Consider the following 23879-nt stretch of genomic DNA (forward strand, 5'->3'; position numbering starts at 1 on the left):
AGGGCATTGTGTAAAGGCAGAGCGCCTTGGAGGGATGTCACTCAGCACTACCTTATCCATAGCCTCCCCGTGGCAGGATGGATGGCAGCGGCCATACCCCTGAAAGTAAGGGCCTTCTCTCCAGCTGGGTGGTCCAGTCATAGGGCGGGCTCCTGGTGGGTCGATGATTAACCCCCGGGTGGATTAAGAATTTGGTGGCATTATTGAGAGACCTGGAGCCTGGAAGATGGAGCCTGGTTGGAGGAAGTAGGGGGGTGAAGTGCACATTTTGTCTCTGCCTCCTCTCCATCTTTTTTCTCTCCCTTCTTCTACCTCCTTTTCCTTTCCCCATCTCCACTGTCTGCCATTGGATAAGCCACTGTTCTGCCACATGCTCCCTGCCATGGTGTTCTGTCTCACCTCACATGGATTCAGAGACAGTAAAGCCAAGTGAGGAGGGGCTGAGAGATCTCTGAACTCAGAGCCAAATATGCTCTAACGCCCCCCCCCCCAGTTTGTCTTTGACGGAAAGGTGGCTTAATACTCCACCCTACCCCAGGGCTCTAGGTACTGTGGCTGTGGTTTCCCCCCCTGCCCTTGGTGGCTTTCTAGGCTTCCACCCCTTTGCCTGCAGGACAGCAGCTGTTGGGTCTCTTCTAGGATGCATTTCAGTTAGGTTTATCTTTGTGCGTTATCCTTGCTCTCTCAAACACTCTGTATTCCTGTCTCTTGGATGGAATTGGTGCCCTCTCCCAACTTCTTCCACTTAAAGCACATTCTCTGAAACACTGCCCTGCTGTACACAAACAACTCCTTACTGTGTGTGATGGCAAAGCCTGGGTGTGTAGCATGCTAGCCTCTGAGGTCCAGGTCCCTTTCTAAGGAATAATCAGAGGCCACCCTGGTGACCATTTCAGGACCCAAGCTATCTCACCTAGTAAAGGAGCATGGAATTTGTATTTTTTTAATGATAAAAGAAAAATTAGGCCACACTAATCTCTAAGTTTTGAATGTTTTTATTTATTATGTATTCTAATTGCATTTATTTATTTATTTATTTATTTATTTATTTATTTATTTATTTATTCACGGTGGGAGTTGGTTATATCCTCCCATTATATGGATTCTGGAGATTGAACTCTGTTCCAGGTAGCCCTGCAGCCACGTCCTCTGCTCTCTTGCTCCTGTTCAGTGCCCAGGGAGATGATCATTGCCAGAGCCCCATCTTCAACCTCCAGTGAGCACCAGGGTTTCCTGGTATTGGAACTGTTTGTGATAAACAATGAAAGGCAGGAGAGAATCTATATTGAAGGATGAAGGGCAGGGGAGGGGCTATGGTCTGTGTTCTGTCAGCAGTGAAGCAGGGCCTCCTACTGTTGCAGTTGCCATCTGAAAATAACCAGGGCCCCTGGTGGCTAAGGAGTCAGTTTTATCTGGGCCTTACTCAGTTGGTAAGGCTTTGGGCTGAATCTGCCACCATCTCCTGCTCCCAAGGTCATCCTGAGTGGTGTGAAGACCATGCATTCAGGACTGTCATATAAGGTAATCATTGGCTAACACACCATTTCAATGTACTTTGAAGGCTATCAGGCCAACCTAGATGTTTTTAGAGAGGGACAGTTGTCTTAGTGAATCAGTCCCTCCCAGTTTCTAGCCACACAGTCTGGCTAGATTTGATACTTAACAATATGTGTGAGTTCCCTCTTTTAACACATCCACAAGCTCCAGATTAGACCTTTAAAGTCCCAAGGCATCCCAAGGCACACCCACCTAATGAAGCCTTGGGCTTGGTGGGACGGAAGTGATAATTATCCCAGATATCTAGGCAGAACCCCAATTCATAGCCATGTCAGAAGATTATAGAGTTAAAAACTGGTCAGAATGAATGGAGTTATGTTCTGAATGTTCTGTGTGCTCATGAAGGGTGCAGCGTCATTGGGTGTCACTGGTCAGAAGCTCCCTGCCTCTGTTCCAGGAGAGAAGCAGGAGCAAGCCTGCCTAACCAGACCTACCTAACCTAACCTCACCTCAGCACAGATGAACCCGGGGAAGTTCAGGCCCTGAGACTTCTAGGCTACCCCATCCTCTGATGGTCACCATTTTAAAGGGTTCAGCATCCCAAAATGAGGTCTAGCCCTTCCAGGGAGCCTGGATACCTGAGCCTGACCACTCCCCCTCCTGATTCCCCTTTATACCACATTGTGGCACCAGAGAGCAGTGAACATTCTGTAAAGCAAAGAAGAAACTCAAGGTCCTGCAAGGGACCTGGGGAAGAGACATCTTCAATCTTGATGGCATTTTACAACCTCCAGTCTCTGCTCATGTCCTCATCAGGGAGGTCTGTAGTCACCCTGCCTCACCTCCTGTGACTTTCCTGACATTGTCTGTAGTGAAGTGTCTCTCTCTGTCATCAATTCTTTTACCCAGGTCAGGGGTCCCAGCTGCTCTGGGTTCTTTTCAGAAAAAAACTTCCCCTGTAATCCGTGTTTTCCTAAAATCACACACACGACCAGATACAAATGGGAAACTATAACCCATCTAGGGGACCTGACAAAAGAACATTGAACACGAATTTCTAGATCAATGATGGCACCACCAGGCAGCTGTGGATCCCACAACCTCACTTTTCAGATGCACAGGCAGCCTTTAATTCACAGTGGAAGCGCCAGCATCTTAGCCTTCACAGTGGCCTAAGAAGGTTACAACCATGTAATTCCGGTTTACAGATAAGCAGGAAAGAGAGGCGAATCACTTTTCCAAGACAACAGAAATAATCAACGGCAGAGTCCGAATTTGAGGCCCTAGGGCTTGGTTCGTTGAATAGGCGGGAGTTTGGGGACGTGGTCAGCTTCTGCTGACTCCGCGCCAGTTAATAGCAACGGTTATTGCTGCGCCAGGATTGAGGTGGCCTTCCCAGCTGGCTCCAGCAGGTGGCGACAAAGCACCGAGCCAAACGTGCTCCTGACCCGGTAGTAGGTTTGGTTTGGCTGAAAATGTAACCGACACTTTGTCAAGGGAGATGCCTTTCTTGAACCCAAATAAAAGTTGCAAATGGGACAGCGACTCTGGGCTAGCAACGAATCTGCCAACATCACATCTGCAGTTAGTCCCAAGAATAGCTGATCTTATGTGGTTTTGGATCTTAGGGTGGATCAAATTCAATTTTCCCCTCAGAACTCTAGGCCTGGAAGTTAGTAGCTGCAGAGCACACTCGCCATGTACTTACAGTAAGAACTTGACAATAGCAGTGATTTTTTTTAACAGCTCAAAGCCCAGTACCATAGGGAAAGAGGGCGGCCCCCTTCACACCCTCCCACCCCCGGTTCATTTGCTCACCCTAACCTGCGAGTGTGCCCCTATGCAGGGTGAGGGGGACTCATACCCTATCCGGTCGCTGTCTCTCTTTCAACATCTCAGAGGGACTCCACATTAGCTAGCCTTGGTTGAGGTTCGCTCCTGTGCTTGGCGGCTGTGGTTACAGGGGCTGCAGTGGTTTTGAGCACTGAACATTCCTTTTCGCAGCAGTTCCTGCTATAGTGAGTCCCGGGCACCCATCGCACAGACAGACACCCGCCTGGGAACAGTGAGGACCCGCTCTCTGCGCACTCAGCTTGGGCGGGTCTGACTCCGGATTTGGTGGAGTCCTTCTGCACCACCAGGTTGGGGAGGACTAAACTGGAGGTGGTGGTAACTTCTTCCAGGAACCCCGAAGGCCATAAGCACAGCAGATCCCACAGGACCTCCCGCAGGGTCTCAGGATGTTCCCTGGACCTCTTCCTCCTGGAGAATCCCATTTTCTCCTCCACTCTCTCCCTCTCTTCCTCTCTCCCCCTTCCCTCCCTCTTCTGGCTAACAGGAATCCCGCTTTATTCTTTCTTCTGCCCAGCCATTGGCTGATCAGCTTTAATTGACAAGGCAGAGAAGAAATGGTGAGCGTGTTCACACAAACTTGAAACAGATAGTTGGAATAAACATTACAATGCCACGTCTGGATTGCGACAAGACCAGGGGCAGAGAAATCAGCATTTGAATAACACAAGGATAACATTTACACAGTGCATAAAACTTTATGTCTGCAAGCCAGCTCTTAAAGACTGAGTTGTCTCTCAGCTCCAATTTTTTATCTTTTGAAAGAAAGGAACCTTTAATTTGTACTTTGTAGCACATTTGGTCTCCATTGTGCACATTTCAACTCTGAGTCCTGCCCATCCTTCCTGTCTATTAATTCTGGTTTTGTTTTTTTTTCCTTCTTTTCCCATTCTCTCAGTTGCAGTGCTAAGTTGCATGCCCCCACCCTGCCCACACAAGCGCACGCGCGCACACACACACACGCAAGCACACACATGTACGTGTACACACACAGGCACGCAGGCACTCACACACACACACAAGCACACACACGCACGTGCACACACATGCATGCAGGCACACACACTTATGAATTTCATTAGCACTGATTTTTCCATATTCCTAGATTTTGGTATTTTGTTTTTATTTCACTTTTATCATAGAATTTTAACTTTTCTCTTTGTTTTTCCTTGATCCTGGGTCACTTCCCCTGGGTCCACCTATCTCTTCTTTTCTCTTTAGGTCCAATGCAGGGCAGCACTGCACTGTACTGTCACCAGTCTCTTCTATCTTACAGCAATGTCTCGGTCTTTCCTTACTTTACAATATCTTGACAGCAGTGCTGGTACTGGTGTGGTGTGGTGTGGTGTGTGTACACACACACACACGCAAGCACACACATGCACGTGCACACACACATGCACGCAGGCACACACACACACACGCAAGCACACACATGCACGTGCACACACACATGCACGCAGGCACACACACACACACGCAAGCACACACATGCACGTGCACACACACATGCACGCAGGCACACACACACACACACACACACACACACACACACACACACTCATGTATTTAGACTTTCCAGAAGCCTGTATAGAAAACATACAATCCAGCTATTATAAGCTATATACCTAGACTGGGTAGATTAACACTATACTAACGTATTCTCCAGCTACAAGACTCTGCTGCTTGCAGTTTCTCCTGGCATCATGGTTCTGCTCAATTTTTACTTCCTCATCTTCCTCCGTCCTCTCTCCTTCCTTCTCCTCCTCCTCCTCCTCCTTCTACCTGCCCCCACTCTTCAAGACCTCCCATCTCACCTTTTCCTTCCATTGCCCAATCATAGCCTCTAGCCTTTGTCTGGCCAGTTAAAATGGGGAAAAGGCTCACATGAGATCACTGGAGTACATGATAGACTGCCTTCATCAGGGAGCAGCATCTCTTGAGGAAGGAGAATTAACATCAGAATATAAATAGCACCAGGGCAACCCACAACGTATCCCCCCTTTTTGTCCAATAAAAAAGGCTCTTTTCAGCAAAACAAGAGGCTGGGGATTGCTTTAGCGATAAACCAGTTCTCGCTGGAGCTTGGGGAAGGAAGTCTCTCTGTGGAGGTCTGAGGGAAGAGCTCGTGCCAGGTAGGTGCTGCACCGTCATCATGCGCAAGGGGGACCCCAACAAGTCGCGGGGCAAGATGTCCTCGTATACCTTCTTCTTCGTTCAGACCTGCGGGAGGAGCACAAGAAAGAGCATCCCGACTCGTCGGTCAACCTCGCCGAGTTCTCGAAGACTTGTACCAAGAGATGGAAGACCTTGTCTGCCAAGGAAAAGTCGAAGTTTGAAGATTTGGCCAAGAACGACAAGGCTCGTTATGACAGGGAGATGATGAACTATGTTCCTCCCAAAGGTGATAAGAAAGGAAAGAAAAAAGATCCAAATGCTCCCAAGAGACCACCGTCTGCCTTCTTCCTGTTTTGCTCTGAACAATGCCCAAAGATCAAAAGTGAACACCCCGGCCTGTCTATTGGAGATTCTGCAAAGAAACTGGGGGAGATGTGGTCTGAGCAATCTACCAAAGATAAACAACCGTATGAGCAGAAAGCAGCTAAACTAAAGGAGAAGCAAGAAAAGGATATCGCTGCGTACCGTGCTGGGGCAAAAGTGAAGTAGGATAGAAGGGTCCTGGTAGGCCAACAGGCTCAAAGGAGAGTGAACCAGAAGGTGAGGAAGAGGAGGAGGGAGAGGAGGGGGAGGAGGGGGAGGAGGAAGAAGAAGCAGAAGATGAAGAGGAGGAAGATGAGGATGAAGAGTAAGTGGCTGTCCTAAAGTGTGGAGTATATGTGCTCAGGCAATTATTTTGCTAAGAATGTGAAATTCAAGTGCAGCTCATTATATTCAGTGTAAAAACTGCAGATTTTTGTATAGCCAATGAGATTCTTTGTAGAGAAAATACTTTTTAAAAAGAGTTTGTAGTTTTTTCAGGAGCTACAACGTACAGTTAGATTTAAAGCTTTTGATGATGAATGTTACTAAATAGTTATGTTACTAAATGTTACTAAATACTAATAGTTTCTTTAATTTCTTATGGTAGCAAAAAAAAACTTCATAGGAATTTGTATTACCAGTAAAAGGAATTTTTTTAGGATGTTGCATTTTTGTTTTTGTTTTTTAAATTTGTAATAAAATAATGTATATTAAAAAAGGCTCTTTTCTCTCAGATATAAATTGAGCACAACCACAACAATTATGTAAGTTATAACATATGACATACACTTAGCATCCAGCCCATCATATTTGCCAGTGTAGATAAAGTACTCTACCATCTATCCTAACTTAAAAGGTTTACAATTCTGTGCCTAAATTGTGTTGATTTTAACTCGTATTTTCATCTGAAATCCATTCTTACAAATCTAGATCATCTTTCTTAATGCTATACCACTCGTTTGGTTATGAGACTATAACTAGTCTTCAATCCCATCAGAGATCTGAGGAGGAATTAAATACTGCCCGAAGCCCAGACCCGGTGAGAGAGAGACCCAACCGCCTGGTCAGGTGGGCACTCCTGAGGCTGCAGAGCGGAAGAGACCACCAACACTGCCCACCCCTGCCCACATCCCTGGCCCAAGAGGAAACTGTATAAGGCCTCTGGGATCCCATGGGGGAGGGCCCAGGAGCGGCAGGACACCTGCCTGAGACACCGCAGGAACCTGAAAGAAACAGACTGGATAAACAGTTCTCTGCACCCAAATCCCGTGGGAGGGAGAGCTAAACCTTCAGAGAGGCAGACAAGCCTGGGAAACCAGAAGAGACTGCTCCCTGCACACACATCTCGGACACCAGAGGAAAAAGCCAAAGACCATCTGGAACCGTGGTGCACTGAAGGCCCGGAAGGGGCGGCACAGGTCTTCCTGGTTGCTGCGGCTGCAGAGAGCCCCTGGGCAGCACCCCACGAGCGAACTTGAGCCTCAGGACCACAGGTAAGACCAAATTTTCTGCTGCAAGAAAGCTGCCTGGTGAACTCAAGACACAGGCCCACAGGAACAGCTGAAGACCTGTAGAGAGGAAAAACTACACGCCCGAAAGCAGAACACTCTGTCCCCATAACTGACTGAAAGAGAGGAAAACAGGTCTACAGCACTCCTGACACACAGGCTTATAGGACAGTCTAGCCACTGTCAGAAATAGCAGAACAAAGTAACACTAGAGATAATCTGATGGCGAGAGGCAAGCGCAGGAACCCAAGCAACAGAAACCAAGACTACATGCCATCATCGGAGCCCAATTCTCCCAGCAAAACAAACATGGAATATCCAAACACACCAGAAAAGCAAGATCTAGTTTCAAAATCATATTTGATCATGATGCTGGAGGACTTCAAGAAAGACATGAAGAACTCCCTTAGAGAAACACAGGAAAACATTAATAAACAAGTAGAAGCCTACAGAGAGGAATCTCAAAAATCCCTGAAAGAATTCCAGGAAAACACAATCAAACAGTTGAAGGAATTAAAAATGGAAATAGAAGCAATCAAGAAAGAACACATGGAAACAACCCTGGATATAGAAAACCAAAAGAAGAGACAAGGAGCTGTAGATACAAGCTTCACCAACAGAATACAAGAGATGGAAGAGAGAATCTCAGGAGCAGAAGATTCCATAGAAATCATTGACTCAACTGTCAAAGATAATGTAAAGCGGAAAAAGCTACTGGTCCAAAACATACAGGAAATCCAGGACTCAATGAGAAGATCAAACCTAAGGATAATAGGTATAGAAGAGAGTGAAGACTCCCAGTTCAAAGGACCAGTAAATATCTTCAACAAAATCATAGAAGAAAACTTCCCTAACCTAAAAAAAGAGATACCCATAGACATACAAGAAGCCTACAGAACTCCAAATAGATTGGACCAGAAAAGAAACACCTCCTGTCACATAATTGTCAAAACACCAAACGCACAAAATAAAGAAAGAATATTAAAAGCAGTAAGGGAAAAAGTCAAGTAACATATGAAGGGAGACCTATCAGAATCACACCAGGCTTCTCGCCAGAAACTATGAAGGCCAGAAGATCCTGGACTGATGTCATACAGACCCTAAGAGAACACAAATGCCAGCCCAGGTTACTGTATCCAGCAAAACTCTCAATTAACATTGATGGAGAAACCAAGATATTCCATGACAAAACCAAATTTACACAATATCTTTCTACAAATCCAGCACTACAAAGGATAATAAATGGTAAAGCCCAACATAAGGAGGCAAGCTATACCCTAGAAGAAGCAAGAAACTAATCGTCTTGGCAAAAAAACAAAGAGAATGAAAGCACACAAAAATAACCTCACATCCAAATATGAATATAACGGGAAGCAATAATCACTATTCCTTAATATCTCTCAATATCAATGGCGTCAACTCCCCAATAAAAAGACATAGATTAACAAACTGGATACGCAACGAGGACCCTGCATTCTGCTGCCTACAGGAAACACACCTCAGAGACAAAGACAGACACTACCTCAGAGTGAAAGGCTGGAAAACAACTTTCCAAGCAAATGGTCAGAAGAAGCAAGCTGGAGTAGCCATTCTAATATCAAATAAAATCAATTTCCAACTAAAAGTCATCAAAAAAGATAAGGAAGGACACTTCATATTCATCAAAGGAAAAATCCACCAAGATGAACTCTCAATCCTAAATATCTATGCCCCAAATACAAGGGCACCTACATACGTAAAAGAAACCTTACTAAAGCTCAAAACATACATTGCACCTCACACAATAATAGTAGGAGATTTCAACACCCCACTCTCATCAATGGACAGATCATGGAAACAGAAATTAAACAGTGATGTTGACAGAGTAAGAGAAGTCATGAGCCAAATGGACTTAACGGATATTTATAGAACATTCTATCCTAAAGCAAAAGGATATACCTTCTTCTCAGCTCCTCATGGTACTTTCTCCAAAATTGACCATATAATTGGTCAAAAAACGGGCCTCAACAGGTACAGAAAGATAGAAATAATCCCATGCGTGCTATCGGACCACCACGGCCTAAAACTGGTCTTCAATAACAATAAGGGAAGAATGCCCACATATACGTGGAAATTGAACAATGCTCTACTCAATGATAACCTGGTCAAGGAAGAAATAAAGAAAGAAATTAAAAACTTTTTAGAATTTAATGAAAATGAAGATACAACATACTCAAACTTATGGGACACAATGAAAGCTGTGCTAAGAGGAAAACTCATAGCGCTGAGTGCCTGCAGAAAGAAACAGGAAAGAGCATATGTCAGCAGCTTGACAGCACACCTAAAAGCTCTAGAACAAAAAGAAGCAAATACACCCAGGAAGAGTAGAAGGCAGGAAATAATCAAACTCAGAGCTGAAATCAACCAAGTAGAAACAAAAAGGACCATAGAAAGAATCAACAGAACCAAAAGTTGGTTCTTTGAGAAAATCAACAAGATAGATAAACCCTTAGCCAGACTAACGAGAGGACACAGAGAGTGCGTCCAAATTAACAAAATCAGAAATGAAAAGGGAGACATAACTACAGATTCGGAGGAAATTCAAAAAATCATCAGATCTTACTATAAAAACCTATATTCAACAAAATTTGAAAATCTTCAGGAAATGGACAATTTCCTAGACAGATACCAGGTATCGAAGTTAAATCAGGAACAGATAAACCAGTTAAACAACCCCATAACTCCTAAGGAAATAGAAGCAGTCATTAAAGGTCTCCCAACCAAAAAGAGCCCAGGTCCAGACGGGTTTAGTGCAGAATTCTATCAAACCTTCATAGAAGACCTCATACCAATATTATCCAAACTATTCCACAAAATTGAAACAGATGGAGCCCTACCGAATTCCTTCTACGAAGCCACGATTACTCTTATACCTAAACCACACAAAGACACAACAAAGAAAGAGAACTTCAGACCAATTTCCCTTATGAATATCGACGCAAAAATACTCAATAAAATTCTGGCAAACCGAATCCAAGAGCACATCCAAACAATCATCCACCATGATCAAGTAGGCTTCATCCCAGGCATGCAGGGATGGTTTAATATACGGAAAACCATCAACGTGATCCATTATATAAACAAACTGAAAGAACAGAACCACATGATCATTTCATTAGATGCTGAGAAAGCATTTGACAAAATTCAACACCCCTTCATGATAAAAGTCCTGGAAAGAATAGGAATTCAAGGCCCATACCTAAACATAGTAAAAGCCATATACAGCAAACCAGTTGCTAACATTAAACTAAATGGAGAGAAACTTGAAGCAATCCCACTAAAATCAGGGACTAGACAAGGCTGCCCACTCTCTCCCTACTTATTCAATATAGTTCTTGAAGTTCTAGCCAGAGCAATCAGACAACAAAAGGAGATCAAAGGGATACAGATCGGAAAAGAAGAGGTCAAAATATCACTATTTGCAGATGACATGATAGTATATTTAAGTGATCCCAAAAGTTCCACCAGAGAACTACTAAAGCTGATAAACAACTTCAGCAAAGTGGCTGCGTATAAAATTAACTCAAATAAATCAGTTGCCTTCCTCTATACAAAAGAGAAACAAGCCGAGAAAGAAATTAGGGAAACGACACCCTTCATAATAGACCCAAATAATATAAAGTACCTCGGTGTGACTTTAACCAAGCAAGTAAAAGATCTGTACAATAAGAACTTCAAGACACTGAGGAAAGAAATTGAAGAAGACCTCAGAAGATGGAAAGATCTCCCATGCTCATGGATTGGCAGGATTAATATAGTAAAAATGGCCATTTTACCAAAAGCAATCTACAGATTCAATGCAATCCCCATCAAAATACCAATCCAATTCTTCAAAGAGTTAGACAGAACAATTTGCAAATTCATCTGGAATAACAAAAAACCCAGGATAGCTAAAGCTATCCTCAACAATAAAAGGACTTCAGGGGGAATCACTATCCCTGAACTCAAGCAGTATTACAGAGCAATAGTGATAAAAACTGCATGGTATTGGTACAGAGACAGACAGATAGACCAATGGAATAGAATTGAAGACCCAGAAATGAACCCACACACCTATGGTCACTTGATTTTTGACAAAGGAGCCAAAACCATCCAATGGAAAAAAGATAGCATTTTCAGCAAATGGTGCTGGTTCAACTGGAGGGCAACATGTAGAAGAATGCAGATCGATCCATGCTTATCACCCTGTACAAAGCTTAAGTCCAAGTGGATCAAGGACCTCCACATCAAACCAGACACACTCAAACTAATAGAAGAAAAACTAGGGAAGCATCTGGAACACATGGGCACTGGAAAAAATGTCCTGAACAAAACACCAATGGCTTATGCTCTAAGATCAAGAATCGACAAATGGGATCTCATAAAACTGCAAAGCTTCTGTAAGGCAAAGGACACTGTGGTTAGGACAAAACGGCAACCAACAGATTGGGAAAAGATCTTTACCAATCCTACAACAGATAGAGGCCTTATTTCCAAAATATACAAAGAACTCAAGAAGTTAGACCGCAGGGAAACAAATAACCCTATTAAAAAATGGGGTTCAGAGCTAAACAAAGAATTCACAGCTGAGGAATGCCGAATGGCTGAGAAACACCTAAAGAAATGTTCAACATCTTTAGTCATAAGGGAAATGCAAATCAAAACAACCCTGAGATTTCACCTCACACCAGTGCGATTGGCTAAGATCAAAAACTCAGGTGACAGCAGATGCTGGCGAGGATGTGGAGAAAGAGGAACACTCCTTCATTGTTGGTGGGATTGCAGACTGGTAAAACCATTCTGGAAATCTGTCTGGAGGTTCCTCAGAAAATTGGACATTGAATTGCCTGAGGATCCAGCTATACCTCTCTTGGGCATATACCCAAAAGATGCCTCAACATATAAAAGAGACACGTGCTCCACTATGTTCATCGCAGCCTTATTTATAATAGCCAGAAAATGGAAAGAACCCAGATGCCCTTCAACAGAGGAATGGATACAGAAAATGTGGTACATCTACACAATGGAATATTACTCAGCTATCAAAAACAACGAGTTTATGAAATTCGTAGGCAAATGGTTGGAACTGGAAAATATCATCCTGAGTGAGCTAACCCAATCACAGAAAGACATACATGGTATGCACTCATTGATAAGTGGCTATTAGCCCAAATGCTTGAATTACCCTAGATCCCTAGAACAAATGAAACTCAAGACGGATGATCAAAATGTGAATGGTTCACTCCTTCTTTAAATGAGGAAAAAGAATACCCTTGGCAGGGAAGGGAGAGGCAAAGATTAAAACAGAGACTGAAGGAACACCCATTCAGAGCCTGCCCCACATGTGGCCCATACATATACAGCCACCCAATTAGACAAGATGGATGAAGCAAAGAAGTGCAGACTGACAGGAGCCGGATGTAGATCGCTCCTGAGAGACACAGCCAGAATACAGCAAATACAGAGGCGAATGCCAGCAGCAAACCACTGAACTGAGAATAGGTCCCCCGTTGAAGGAATCAGAGAAAGAACTGGAAGAGCTTGAAGGGGCTCGAGACCCCAAAAGTACAACAATGCCAAGCAACCAGAGCTTCCAGGGACTAAGCCACTACCTAAAGACTATACATGGACTGACCCTGGACTCTGACCTCATAGGTAGCAATGAATATCCTAGTAAGAGCACCAGTGGAAGGGGAAGCCCTGGGTCCTGCTAAGACTGAACCCCCAGTGAACTAGTCTATGGGGGGAGGGCGGCAATTGGGGGAGGGTTGGAGGGGAACACCCATAAGGAAGGGGAGGGGGGAGGGGGATGTTTGCCCGGAAACCGGGAAAGGGAATAACACTCGAAATGTATATAAAAAATACTCAAGTTAATAAAAAAATAGTAAAAAATAAATAAATAAATAAATAAATACTGCCCGAAGATGTAGGAGGCACAACGATATAGCTGTCAAAACCAATTTGTGGTGAGAGCTGACTTCCTGGACAGACCCCTAATTTCATATAATGTTGGAGCATCTATCTTCAGCCTTCTGGCACAGAAACATCTGACAGACCCTAAATGAAGCAGGAGTTATGAAGGACTTGCTTACCCTGTACTGGCAGAGCTTAGAAGTTCTATATCTGTATCCCTCTAATTTCTATAATATTACTATATCCCCCCCTTTTCTTTCCACCCCCTGTCCTTTACCTAAGGAGGAGGCACAGAGAAGAGGAAAGGTGAAATCCCTGAGTCTAAGCTCTCTAGTTTCCTCCCTGTCCAAAGTTACATTTGCACATTATTCCTTAAAATGACAACATATCTATAATTCATAAAATAGCCAGAACCACCTACCTCAACCTAATGGACTGGGATGACAATCTTCTTTTGCTTACTTCTAGCTGAATTGGGGCAAAGAATTCCCATCTGGAGGTCAAAATGGAAATAGGGAAATTGGTTTTGTCAAAGGAGGGCTAGCTGGCATCATTTGCTTTCCAGTTCCTATGTGTTGAGAAAGTTCATAGCTGAGCTGAAGTCCTGACTGTAACAGTCTGAAGGTTTTGATGGGCAAGCAGCTGTTCTAGTGACAAAGACAGACACTGCCTCAAGTAAAAGGTTGGGAAAAAATTTTCCCCTCAGAACTCCAGGCTTGGAAGTTAGTAGCTGCAGAGCACACTCAACACACACTTACAGTAAGAACTTGACAATAGCATATAGAAGAATGCAAATTGATCCATTCTTATAGTCCTGTACAAAGCTTAAGTCCAAGTGGATCAAAAACCTCCATGTAAAATCAGATACACTGAATCTATTAGAAGAGGATTTGGGGAAGAACCTTGAACACATTGGCACAGGAGGAAACTTATTGAACAGAACACCAATGGCTCAGGCTCAAAGACCAATTATTTACAAATGGGCTCTCATAAAATTGAAAAGCTTCTGTAAGGCAAAGGACACTGTCAATAGGACAAAATAGCAGCCTCCAGATTGGGAAAAGATCTTTACCAATCCTACATCTGATAGAGGGCAAATATCCAAAATATATAAAGAACCCAAGAAGGTAGACTCCAGAGAACCAAATAACAGTATTAAAAAGTGGAGTACAGAGCTAAATAGAGAATTCTCACCTGAAGAATTTCAAATTGCTGAGAAGCACTTAAAGAAATAAATGTTCAAAATCCTTAGTCATAAGGGAATACAAATCAAAAGGTCCCTGAGATTCCACCTCACACCAATAAGCATGGCTAAGATAAAAAATCTCAGGTGACAGCAGATGTTGGAGAGGATGTGGAGAAAGAGGAACACTCCTCCATTGCTGGTGGGACTGTAGGCTGGTAATACCACTTTGGAAATCAGTCTGTCAGTTCCTGAGAAAATGGGAAACAATTCTACCTTAAGACACAGCTATAACACTCCTGGGCATATACCCAAAAATGCTCCAACACATAACAAGGACACATGCTCTACTATGTTCATCACAGCCTTATTTATAATAGCCAGAGGCTGGAAAGAACCCCTAACAGATGAATGGATAAAGAAACTGTGCTACATTTACACAACATTAAAAACAGCCATTAAAAACAGTGACTTCCTGAAATTCCCAGGCAAATGGATAGAGCAACCACAAAAGAGAACACATGATATGTACTCACTGATAAGTGGATATTAGCCCCAGTGCTTACAATGCCTATGATACAACCCACCGACCATATGGAGCTTAGATGGGAGGAAGACAAGGGTGTGGATGCTTCAGTCTTGCACTGAGGGTAAACAGGATGATCATTTGAGGTGAAGGAAAAGGGAGACCTGGAGGGAGAGAGGGGGAGGAAATAAGAGGGCAGTAACAGGAACTGGAGGGGATGTGAGATAGGTACAGAGGGTCATGAAATCCAAAAAAAATATGTGTAGGGGGGATGAGGAACTGGGAATAGCCACTGGAAAGTCCCAGACACCAGGGGAGTGTGAGGCTCCCAGGATCTGACAGCAATGATTTTACCTGAAATGCACTGAGAAGGGGGAGATAAAAGCTGTAGATACCATCTCCAGTAGATATGCATGTCCCCCAACTGAGGGACGAGGCCACTCATCTACCTCAAAATTTTTAACCCAGAAATGTTCCTGTCTAAAGGAAGAATAGGGACAAAAAGTGGAGCAGAGACTGAAGGAAGGGCCATCTGGGTACTGCTCCACCTGGGGATCCATCATATCTGCACACATCAAACCCAGCAGTGTTGCTGTGGTCAAGAGGTGCTTGCTGACTGGAACCTGGTGTGGCAGTTTCTTAGGAGTTCTGGCCAACAAGTGATCAATGCAGATGTGAATGCTTCTAGCCAACCATTAGAAGGAGCTCAGGAAACCTGAGAAGGGGGATGCAAACCCATTAGAAGAACAGCATAGTAGGGGAATGTCAGGGTGGGAAGGCAGGAAGGGGTGGATGATTGGGTGGGGGAACACCCTCATAGAAGGGGGAGGGGTGGGATAGGGGGTTTATGGAGGGGAAACAGAGAAAGGAGATAACATTTGAAATGTAAATAAAAGATATCCAAACAAAACAAAACAAAACAAACTAAAACCAGGAAGAGAGCCAAAGTTCTCTCACCTCCCAAGTGGGGGCATTGAGACACACACATACACACAAACTTCTTTTGAAAAGTGAAAAATGGGGGCTGGGGATTTAGCTCAGTGGTAGAGCGCTTACCTAGGAAGCTCAAGGCCCTGGGTTCGGTCCCCAGCTCCGAAAAAAAGAACCAAAAAAAAAAAAAAAAGAAAAGTGAAAAATGGGGGCAAGCTCTCCTAGCAGTAATGTAGCTTTAAAGGCAAGCAACTATAGGGGACTAATAACAATAAAACCCCTAAACATCACCACACCACCACCACCACCACCACCACCACCACCAGCAGCAGCATAGGCTGGCCTGAACCACCCAGTTCTCCCAGAGACTTGACCACCAACCAAGGAGTGTACCTGGAGGGATCCATGGCTCCAGATAGCAGAGGATGGTCTTGCGAGGAGGTCCTTGGTCCTGGGGAGTTTTGATGCCCCAGCATAGGGGGATGCTGGAGTGGTGAGGTGGGAGAGGGTGGGTGGGTGAGTACCCCTATACAGACAAATCGGAGGAGGAGGGAGGGTGGACATGGGATGAGGGGTTTGGTGGGGTAACTAGGAAGTAGGATATCATTTGAGATGTAAATGAATGGAATGATTAATAATAATGAAAAAGAACTATGATTCTATCCCTGGATTATGTTTAGAATTTTAGTCTGTAACATCACTTGAAAATCATGTCATCTACTCTATAAACTTTCTCTATGTTAAGCCACCTGAGTTTGGTTATGATACTAAAACTATTCTTCAACACCAATCAGAGGGACTAAATATTATCTGAAAATACTGAAAGCACAAGACATAGATAGCTTCAGAAACTTGATCAATTTCTAGACATTTGACTACCTGGATAGTCCCTCATTTTACAGAATCCAAGAGCTTCTGTCTTTGACCTTCAGGCCAAGGATCATCTATCTGACAGACTTATTGTGCAAAAATTTGAAAGACCACTGACCCTGTCTCTGCAAAGCCAGTAGTCAATTATTCTGTAAAAAATGTCCTTTTCTAGACAATATTGTCTGTAGATGACCTGTGTAATTTCTGCCCAGTGGCTGCCTGGCCACAGTAAGCAACTCCAATTGGAGGCAATGATCCTCAATATTTTCTCTGAACTGTGAAGGGGGTACTGTCAGGAGCAGACATATCTCATAGTCAAATGTGTTTTTAAATAGTGAAATTGCCTTAACTGTCTTATGATTGGTTATTATTAAAATTGGCTCATAAAAAGACAGCTGTCTTTCCCATGCTTACAGGGCAGAATTTCATTCTTAACTAGTCTGTGCACCCTCCACAGACTAACACAAACCATGTAGATATCTTGATGCTACTTGTGTTAGTTAGGGTTTTACTACTGTGAACAGACACCGTGACCAAAGCAACTGTTACAAAGACAAGGACAACATTTAATTGAGGCTGGCTTAGAGGTTCAGTCCATTATCATCAAGGTGGTAACATGGCACCAACTATGTAGGCATGGTGGAGGAGGAACTGAGAGTTCTACATCTTCATCTGAAGGCTGCTAGCAGAATACTCACTTCCAGGTAGCTAGGACAAGGATATTAAAGCCCACACGCACAAAGCCACAACTACTCCAACAAGACCATACCTCCCAACAGTGCCACTCCCTGGGCCAAGCATGTACAAACCATCACAGTGCTTAAATTCTGTTTTGAGATTTGAATATTGCAGAGTGTACAGCGTTGGTGAGATTCATCCTCAGACATGATGAACTGACCTGCTTGGACTCCCGGTGTCATGGATTACAAGTCATCTTGCCTCATTCAACCTTACAGATGGATCCAGTCAGAACTTCAGTCAAGCCCTGAGCCTTCTAGGCATCAGAAACTGAATAACAATTGCTGACTTGGCTTTCTTAAAGCCTATCCAAATCTCCTAATTTTCCTGCCCTTCCCCTCCCCTTTAAAGGTATTTTAGTTTACCAAACTCTGGAAAACGGGACACATCCATTTACCAAATTTCATTTCTTTGGGTTTAGGGTTACTTCCTATAGGTAAGTTCAACAGTGTCTCACAATTTCTTTGGCTTCTTACCACTTGATAGTGAATTCTTTTTTTAAAAAAACTTTTGCTGTTAACATGGTGTTTTAAATGGAATTCTTAAGCCTCTAGTTTACTTCCTATCAATAGCTGATCAATTTCATGATTACCTTGTGCCAGAAGGCCTGGCATACCCATATGGGATCTTATGTGTTATACATAGTAGATGACTCCTATTCCTGATCATTTGTTTTAGCTGAGTAAACAGTGAAGTCAACTCAGAACCATCCTGAATAAGTTCAGCAGTCTCTGTGTGTAAAACAACCCTTTCTGCATATTGAGAGTCAGTTGCTATATTAAGAGACTCTTGAAAATCTGACAACACCATGACTATGCATATAGTTCAGATTTTTGAACTGACTTGTAGGGACTCTCAGTTACCTTACGTACATCTTCCAATTTATATCCGGCCTTTCCTGATTTATTACATCAGTGTAACATACAGGGGATTAAAACATTGGAGTTCTTTTTTTTTTTTTTTTGGTTCTTTTTTTTTCGGAGCTGGGGACCGAACCCAGGGCCTTGCGCTTCCTAGGTAAGCGCTCTACCACTGAGCTAAATCCCCAGCAAGAACTTTTTACTAATGGAGAATCCAATTAGTTCTTTTTATGCACTGAAGTTGCTTGTTTTTAGGGTATTTGTTGTTAATCTCTTCCACGAAATTACTTGTTGCTCTTTGCTAATGTTCATCTTGTGCCCATAATGAGGCAATCTCTGCATTAGTTAAAGGTACCACAATTTCAGCTGGATGCATTCCAGCTAATTGTGGAAGTCTCACTTTTTTCCTTTTAGTATCAATTAAAAAACCCTTTCTATGTAGGTTTTTAATTTCTTACTGTGTTTATGTGCTAAAAATATTCATTCTAAGATATAATCTTCCATCTGCGTGAGAATTTCTGTAGGGGAATGAGTAGAGGGTAAGATGACTAAGATGCAGGCCATCTTTGAATCGACAAGATCTAGATCTGTATCCTGTGATTTCCTTTCTATCAGAGCTAACTCCTCAGCTTCAGCTGATAATCTCCTTGGGCTATTTAAATCTTTATCACCATGGAAGGTTTGAAATAGATTGCTTAGCTCTTGAGTAGCCAAGCCAATTAATTGCAGGCCAATTATCTCCTAGCAGCTTCTGGAAATCATTAAGAGTTCTTAATTGGTTTCTTCTGGTTTACACCTTTTGTGGCCTAACATTTTGTAGGCTTATTCTATATCCCAGATAGTTAATAGAATCCCCTCTTCGTAGTTTTTTAGGGGCAATTTGCAATCCCCAGCAAGACAAGTTTCTTTTTTACTTCATCAAACATTCTTTCCAGGATATTTATATCTGAATCAGCCAATAGGATATCATCCATCTCACGATAAACAATAGATTGGGGAAATTTCGAATCATCTCCAATGACTGTTGTACAAAATATTGATACAAGGTGGGGCTGTTTAACATTCCTTGTGGCAGGACTTTAACTTTTTATTCGACAGCTTCTACTTAAGGTAGGTACTGAGAAAAACATTTCCTTGTCATGTTCATTTAGAGGAATTGTAAAAAAACCAGTCCCTTAGATCAATCAGTATGATAGGCCATTCCTTAGGTGACAAGAAAGGCAATGGTATTGCAGGGAACTCATTGACTGAATAATTTTATTAATTGCTCTGAGATCTGTCAACATTCTCCATTTGCCAGACTGTTTTGTAAATGACAAATACCAGAGAATTCCAAAGACTGGTGAACTCCTCTATATGCTGAGCCTCCACCTGCTCCTGGACTAGCTGTTCCAGTGCCTGTGGTTTTTCTTTTGTAATAGACCATTGATCAATCCAAATGGGTGGTCAGTCAAACACCTTAGTGGTAAGACTGTTAGTGTTTTAACAGCAGACGCTCCTTGTTGTAAAGCTGACTTGTCAGCCTCTGCTGGGTCTTGTTTATGGATAGCCTAGAGAGTCTATAACTGTATTTGATAATATTCCTTAACTAATTTGATTTTTTTAAAATTAGGAGTGGGACCAGTTCTGTGGCCAGCCTCTGAAACTGAAGGGATATTGATCTTTTCCCCATAAGTTTATGGGTTATCAGCCACGGCTGGCCTTAATTTTCCTATCTGACCCTCAGGCCCTGTACATTTAAGCCATCTGCTGCTTTGTTTACTTTGGGATAAAGTCCCAGCTCCTTGATGTTGGATGTCTATTTCTTGAAGTGGCCAACCTGCAGGCCATGGTTTGGAGAGATAATGGTGATATCTGCTTCAGTGTTGTCCATTCCCTCAAGTTCAATATTATTTACTAACATTCTAAGCTTGGGCCTTTGATCCTCTATAGGAGTTTGCCAAATATTTGTTTTTGGCCTCTTTTTAGGTTTTTGAATTGTTTGTGGAATTTGCTTCAACTTGTTATTTGCTCTCACAACATCTGTTATCAGAGCAGTGGTGTTTAATTGTTTTGGGGAAGAGAACTCTTCCTGTCTGGCATTGGGGTCCATAAGATGTACCCCCAGGAGGTTTTTGGTAAGGTGTTGCTTCATTTGTCTCTTGCTGCCCTACATTCCCTAGCCCAATGTTGGCCCTTGCCATATCTTTTACATATTCTAGAAGGCATAGATTCCTTTTTGGGATTAATTTGGTTTTCTCTGCAGTTTATTCTGAAGTGACCCAACCCTCCTCACCACAATTAGGACATCTGAAATTTTGTGCTGTCTCAACGCCTCTAGTGGCAGCTTCTCCTATTAAGGTCATATCAGATGAATGAGGTCTAACATGAACTGTATATCTAATCCACTTCCTTGTATTCAGCATTCAAATTTTCAAAGGCTAAGGACTTGATTAGTGCCTTACCTGCTGATGGATCTGATACACTTCTTTCCACAGCAGAAGCCAACCTTTGCAAAAAGTCACTGAATGTTTCCTTTGGACCTTGCATGAATTGAGAAAATGGTTCAAGTCTTTCTCCTGTTTCTGTGACTTTGTTCCAGACATTTAAAGCTGACAAGCAACACAATGCCAGGGTTTCTTCATCATATATAGCTTGCACTTTTAACTCAGCAAAGTGAACTTTGCCAAGAGATGGTCTTTGGAAATATTTCTACCTTGTGCTCTATTTTGCTGTGCTATTTCCTTAGACTTTTCTCTCTACCATGAGAACCATTGTAAATTTGACACAGGTTCTAGTATTGCTTTTGCCATATCCTTCCAGTCTTGGAGGATTATCCTGTTTTTAACAGCCGAAGAAGTCACAGGATTTGTTTTACAAATGACAGATGCATTTCAAAATTGTTAACACTTTCCTTAATTTTACTCAGTTCTCTCAGGTCTAACACATCTAATGGTTGCCATTAGAATTCCTGATAACCCTGTGGATGATCAGCATCTGTCAATCTTGTACATTAAGTGGAAAACTAAAGTTTGCTTTCTAACAACCTTTGGTTGGATTTCTCTAGTTTTATCTACCTGAGTATTTTTCCTAATTGATATTTGTTGCATGAAATATAGAAAATGAATCCCATGCTACCTCTGGCAAGGCACTGGCAGACAGGCTGGCTTGACCTGTTCTCAGCCTAGCAGACTCTCTGACCCTGAGCTCCAAAATCTTTCCACTTGGCTTGCTAAATTCCCAGGGTGGGTCGCTGTCATGCCAGCTCCAAGTTACAAATTCCCACTGATTTTTGCCGTGCACTTCTCGAAAACTCATGCTTTGCTGCCCTACCTTTCTCTCTGGAACTCAGTTGAGTTGCTGCATGAAGGAAAATACCACACAAACTTAGTTCAGAATAAACTGGTAACACAATCGCTGGGCGCAGCAACTAGCGTCCTAATTTGTAAGCCATTCTATGCTAAATTCTCCAGTAGTGGATCTCAATGGATCTGCCACCTGAACTGGGGGAGGGGGGGTGTCTCTGCTACCTACATTTTGGCCTCCACACTGTCTCCCATCGGAAGGAAGTATCTTTCTCCTGCCTTCCCTCTTCCTCTTTCTGACCTGGAAGTCCTGCTTCCTCCTCACCCAGTGATTGGTTCCCTGAAATCTTTATTCATTAGGGGAAAGTTCTGCCACAGATATTTTAAGTCCCTCCCTTAAGGTCTGTGTTCATGCTTCCTTTGCCACTCCTCCTGTTCCTTGAGTTCCTGTACTCTCTGTTCAAGGTTCTGCTTCCACATTTGTATTGTAATTCTGATATTCTGCTGTCTATTTTAATGTGATTGGTTAATTTCAAAAGGTCCTCCTCCAAGCCTTGCTTCCGATCCTCATTTTCTCTCTGTTGCTCAGTCTGATCTGTGAGCTGTTATATCCTTTGTTCTTGCATGATCACTTATCTTGACCTATAAATTCCTGTACCTTTACCTTTAGCTTCAGTGTTTCCTCTAATACTTTTTCTAAGGCTTGGAATTTTTTTATCTAGAGTCCTGTCTTTTGAGAAGACATGATAGACCAAGATAGTAAACATTGTAATAATGAGAACTGACATGTCAATTTTCTTTAAATCTATTCCTGTCAAACCATTCAAATATCATCCCATAAGGGAGATATATATATATATATATATATATATATATATATATATATATATATATGAATGATTAGGGATTAAGCTCGGGTAACAGTTGTTACATTTTTATTTTTGTGTGAGATAGGATCTTTGCAGGGTACCATGGAGCTGGCCTGGTCTAGCTTCCTTGAGAGGCATGCATTATAGACTTAATGTGCCTTCCAGTTCCCAAGAGACTGGCACAGTCTTTCAGGCAGTTAAAGTATTCAGACAGCTTTGTGTTTCTCTGTATGTTATTTTAGAAGTTAAGAAAACATGGAAGCTTGACAGACAATTGCTCTTAGACATAAATCTTGCATACCCTGTATTTCTTGTAAACGTCAGTGTATCTTGGCAACAACAACTGTATTGATCCTGGCAATTGCCATTATATTCTGTTTCTGATATGGGTATAAAAAGTCTGATTGGTTTCAATAACATTGTCACAGCCTCAGCCTTTCTGCCGCCCCTCTAACTGGCCTAGTTTAATTCCCCGAAGCCAGGTAACGTTGGCCCAATAAGTAGGCACAACACACTTCTGTTGTTCTCTAATGTGTATTTCATGTTAGTTGGCCCACAAGATTCTAGGGATACTCCATTCTCTGCTCTTCCCATCTCACTATAGCAGCAATGGGTATAGACAGGCACTACTATTTCTGGCTTCATGTGGGTTCTGGGTACTCCAGCTAAGTCTCTCAGGCTTCATTGACAAATGCTTTGCTGAACCCGAACCTTGTCAATCTGGCTAGACTAGATGGTCAATGAGCTTTATATTCTTGTCTCTGCCGCCTCAGGGCTGGGATTGCAAGAATTCATACCTTGCATGGCTTTTCCATCAGTGTCGAAGATTCAAATTCAGTCTTGATGTTTGTGCAGTAAACACTGTTATGCTCCCCCACTAGATACCTCCTCAACCCTACCCTATAGCCTTTTATTTGGTTTCAGAAGATTAGGGATTTTTCTTTTCTTCTGAATGGTCATTCTACAGCTATTAAGTAAGTATTCCCCTCTGTGCCCTTTCTCAGCCCCTGACAGACACCATCGTATTTTTGGCTTGAGAAATTACAGTACTCTCAGTTCCACCTTCTAGATGCAGGTTTATAGAATGATTGTCATTTTGTGACTGACATTTAACTTGAAGTATGTATTCCAAGCTCACCTGTGGTGGACCTACCTCTGGCTTTCCATCCTGTTTTAGCTGAGTAATAGTCCATGGTTATATAAAGGCTACATGTGGTTGGTATATTCATCTGCTCATAGAGAGTCGTTTCTGTCTTGGCTGCTGCTAAGTGCTGCGGCTATGAACAAGCAGGCATCTGAGACTTTGCATTGATTATTTTTGTATAACTATGAAAGAATGATATGCTAATTT

General features: G+C 42.7%; 1 pseudogene; it reads left to right on the forward strand.

The window, feature by feature from the left end:
- The first annotated feature begins 5439 nt into the window (after positions 1-5439).
- Positions 5440-6158, forward strand: LOC147994962 (high mobility group protein B2 pseudogene; annotated as a pseudogene).
- Positions 6159-23879: the final 17721 nt, after the last annotated feature.

Source organism: Rattus norvegicus, chromosome 4, assembly GCF_021556685.1.
Source record: "Rattus norvegicus strain SHRSP/BbbUtx chromosome 4, alternate assembly SHRSP_T2T, whole genome shotgun sequence".
Classification (NCBI taxonomy): domain Eukaryota; kingdom Metazoa; phylum Chordata; class Mammalia; order Rodentia; family Muridae; genus Rattus; species Rattus norvegicus.